The sequence below is a fragment of the Nannospalax galili genome, unplaced genomic scaffold (assembly GCF_000622305.1).
Source record: "Nannospalax galili isolate Female #2095 unplaced genomic scaffold, S.galili_v1.0 scaffold1224, whole genome shotgun sequence".
Taxonomy (NCBI): Eukaryota; Metazoa; Chordata; class Mammalia; order Rodentia; family Spalacidae; genus Nannospalax; species Nannospalax galili.
Window position 1 is genome coordinate 481,691 of NW_008351701.1, and position 4,429 is coordinate 486,119.

Consider the following 4,429-nt stretch of genomic DNA (forward strand, 5'->3'; position numbering starts at 1 on the left):
GTGGGTGGGCGGGGAAAGGGAAGGTGCCAAGTCAAGGGCTGCTAGTTGCTGCCTCATGCAGACTGGAAATCTGTCCCCAAGTCCCATTAAGTGACTGAAGAGATACTTTAGCCACAGGAATGATGAGGCAAGGGCTGCCGAGGGGAAGGGTCTGGATGTCACAGGCCCCAGAGACCCCTTGGCTGACCTTTGCTAAGCCCCACACAGCATCAATGATCTCAGTGTTTGTTAACAAAATACAAAGATCTCAAACAACTCCCTTCTAGCTTCTCCTAGCAACATTTGCCTCCTCAGAAGCCTTTCCCCCTCCCCAGGCTACTCTGGCACAAAGGGTTGCTCCAAACTGGCATCTCTGGCCTGAGGCTTGCCATTCTCCCCAGCGACTTCCTGGTTCTTAGGTCTTTGCCAGTACCTCCCCACCCTGTGTGACCTTTCCAAGCCTTCCTTCACCCTGCCCTCCAGCACCCTCTTTGGGGAGCAGGAATTTAATCTGCTGACAGCTACACTTCTTCATAGCAGGCTCAGATCACTGAGCTCCCAGTGACCTTCTTATTTGTGCCACCTCCCTAGTTAGGACCTCTAGCTGGGGGAAGTGTGGTGGGCCCCTCCTGCTGTTTATATCCCTGGAGGACATTCTGGACTCCTGACTCTGCTCCCTCCTCCTGCCCAATCCTGTACCTTTCTCAGAGCAGCCAAGAGAGCTATCCAGAAGCTGGTATTGGAGGCTTCGGGCCAGCTCAAAGGTTCTGCACCTTTCCACCTCCCTGGGTCCTGATATTCCAAGGCCAGCTGCCCTTTCTGGAACAAGGTCCTTGGGAGGAACAGACCACACCTTAGGAGCTGGGAAACTCAAGAGGAGGATGAAAATTGAAACCACCCTGCCCTGGGGTGAGGGAAGAAGGGAAGGGGGATGGGGAGTATGCCTCGCACTGGCCTTGTTCCAAGACTGGGTGGCAGGGGAATGTCACAGATCAGCAGCCTGAGTCCCTAGCTATAAATAGTCCCTGAGGGCTGAGAGGCTTCTCCATCCAGCAGGGGTCTCCATTTCCTTTGTGGCAGCAGTTGGTGCACTGGGGCTCTGGCCAGATTTATGTTAACCCAACACATCAAGGTGCCAGGCTCTGCTCCACTCACAGTCTCTGAGAATTCGATCTTAGGGCACAACTGGCGGATGAAGCAGAAAGGGAGGTGCATTGTCACCCATGTCTGGCTGGGTCCCAAACCGCCTACGCACTGACTCCCAGGTTTCGGTGGAATGCAGAGCCAGGTTCCAACACCTTCCCGGTCAGTCAACTGTGAGCCTGAGTGAGGCCTACTGTCAAGCCATCTGTCCCCCAATAAAGTGTGGTTTTTCCAGAAGCAGGAAGAATTGGGGAAGTTCCTGTTCATGCGGTAGTGTGCGTTGTGTATCACTGCATGTATGTTTTCACTTAAAAAAATGTTTTCACTCAATGTGAGACAGAAAAAAAAATCCCTCTAGATAATCACAGCCACCCGCAGCCCTCAGCGGTGGGGCCCACTGTCCCCTCCTCTTTCCCACCACCCCCACCCGAGCCCCCGAGCCCCGCCTACTCTGAAGCTATCACTGTCTTTCTAGCACTTCTTAAGGGCTTTATCACACGGCCTGCAAACTAGGTCACGTACTGGGCATAAACAGTAGTCACTGTCGTGCGGTGGCTTTAGTGCAGGTCTGTCCCTTACCTGGCGTGGCCACGGGCGGCTCCAGACTCTAGGGGGCGCGCCGTCCATCTCCAAGGGCTAGCTCGGAGAGAATCTACTTAGCTACAGTATTCGTCACCGTGGGTAAGTTGGGGATTGGCTGAGTTTGACTTTTCCGGGTTCCCAGGTTTGGGTCACCAAAGACGCGCTCTAGATGGAGCAGAACCACAGCCCCTAGAATCCAATGGGCCTTCCGGAGATGCGGCCTAGTAAGGATGACGCAGGCGGAAGCCGGAAGTTTGAAGCCGGCCACCGGCTGGCCTAAGTGGGCGGGGCTTCGCGGGCCCGGCGCGCCTCGCTCGCTGCCGTCGGAAGCAAATCTTAGGGGTCACGCGTGTGAGTGGGCAGACGCGGGGCTCCGCGCCTATAGCTGAGGCGCTCCGAGTTGTTTTTGGGGCTGTCGCCGCACGTGCTGGATGTGGATTTCCGCTGCGCAGTTGTGACTGCGAGACGCCGGCTGAGAAAGTCTCGCTCCGAGGCGGAGCGCTGCACCCAGGTAGGCCGAGCCGCCGAGCGCGCTCCCACCCGGCAGGCCCGCGGCCCCGCGCCGCGTCTCCACCTTCCGGCGGGTGTCCTTGAGAGTGCGCAGCTTCCGCGTGCCCTGCGCTGGCGGGACAGTCGGTCAAACCTCGCCTCCTGACTGGCAGCTCGGTCCTCACTTCAGGTCGGGACCCAGAGGTCTTCAGAAGTCAGCTGTGGCCGGATGGCCCTCCTTCCTCCCAGCTGGTGGGAATCCTTGTCTTCCCGAAAAGGCAGCCTTGCCCTCCACTAGGATTCTTAGCTTGTCTCCATCAGCTCCTGTGTTTTCTGCGGGCTCGAGTGCCCACCAAGAGAGGAGAAGGCCTGAAGCTAAGCTGAGGGGACATTTAGGGGTGGGGTTTTGTTCTGGGTGTGTTTGATTCTTTTTTTTGCAGTGGTTAGAATCGAACCAGAACCTAGAGCCACATTAAATAAATCTTTTTCTCTTTTTCACTATTAATCAATCTTGCTTCTTAAATTGGTTTACTGAGGCGTGCTAGGGCACAGGCTCTGACCCTCAGGCAAGTCAGGTAGGACCACCTAGTAGACCCCGGAGACCAGCTCACCAGGGAAGCCTAGGGTGGAAGTCAGTTTAGTGCATTGAACTGAGGCAGACACTATAGGCACTAAATAGAAAACAGAGATTGAATTCTCAGGGTGCAAGAGTATTGTGTCTAGCATTCTTCCAGGACAGAGAACAGACTATTTAAAGATTGTAACCTCCTCACCCTAAAGAACTGACATTCTTATAATTTTATTATTTTATATGTATGTAAGTGCACCCGTGTCATGTAGTGCCCTCCGAGGTCAGAAGAGGGCGTAGGATCCCCTGGAACTGGAGTTACAGACAGTTGTTTGCGGCCATGAGGGAGCTGGAAACCGAATCCAGGTCCTCTGCAAGAGCAGCCAGTGCTCTTAACCATCTCTTCAGCCGCACTGCCTGTGGCCTTATCCTCTGGGTTTCAGCGGGGTTTTTGCTTGCTTTTCATTTTGAGACAGGGTCTTATCGTGTTGCTTTGGCTGGCCTGGAACTGGGTGTGTAGACTAGACTGGCCTCAAACTCTCAAGAGATCTGTCTGCTTTGCCTCCTAAGCGCTGGGATTAAAGGCATGCAGCACCATGCTGGACTTACCCCTACTTTGGTACCACCTTTTACCTTCATTTGTATCTGAAACAGCCATTCTTCCTTGGCCAGGTTTTCATTTCTGTGCCTAATAGCCATGATGAATGTATCAGAGTTGCATCTTGATCTTTTTACTGTGTGTGGTGTGTATATGTGCATGGTCATGTGTGCAGGTGCTTGTGTTGTGTGTAGAGGCCAGAGGTCAGCCTCAGGAGTCATTCCTCAGGAGCAGCCCACCCTGCTTTTCTGAGATGTCTCCGGGCTCAATGATTAAACTAGCCTGGCTGACCAATGAGCCACAGGGATCCACCTGTCTCCACCACCACAGCACTGGGATTACAAGCACATGCTACTACACTGGGCTTTATTTTTATTTTTAATTATGTGGGGTTTTTTTTTGTTTTTTTTTTAATATGTATGAGTGTTTTGCCTATGCGTATGTAAGGTATGTGCATACAATACCTCCAGAGGCCAGAAGAGGGCATCATAGTCCCTAAACTGGAGTTACAGACAGATGGTTGTTACCCACTGTATGGGTCCTAGAAACTGAAATTGGGTCCTCTGCAAGAGCAGGCAGTGGTCTTAACTGCTGAGCCATCTCTCCAGCTCCTATGCCAGGCTTTTTTACATGGTTGCTGGGGATTGCACCCAGGTCCTCATGCTTACAAGGCATGCAGTTTACTGACTGACCTATTTCACAGCCCCTTGACTTATTTTGTCTTTTTGGGACAGTGTCTCCCTGTTAGCCACAGCTGGCCTGGATTCGCTATGGAGACTAGGCTGACCTCGAACTCACAGAGATTTGCCTGCCTCTGCCTCTTGAGTGCTGGAATTAAAGGTGTGTGCCACCTCAGCCAGCTTATTTTATTTTTTAAATATTTCTGTTATGTGTATGAGTGTATATTGTCTGCGTGTGTTTAAGTGCACCTGTGTCATGCAATGCCTGAGGAGGTCAGAAGAGGGCATCAGATCCCCTGGAACTGGAGTTATAGATGATTACTAACTGCCATGTGGGTGCTGGGAATCAAACCCAGGTCCTCTGCAAGAGTAGTCAGTGCTCTTTTTTTT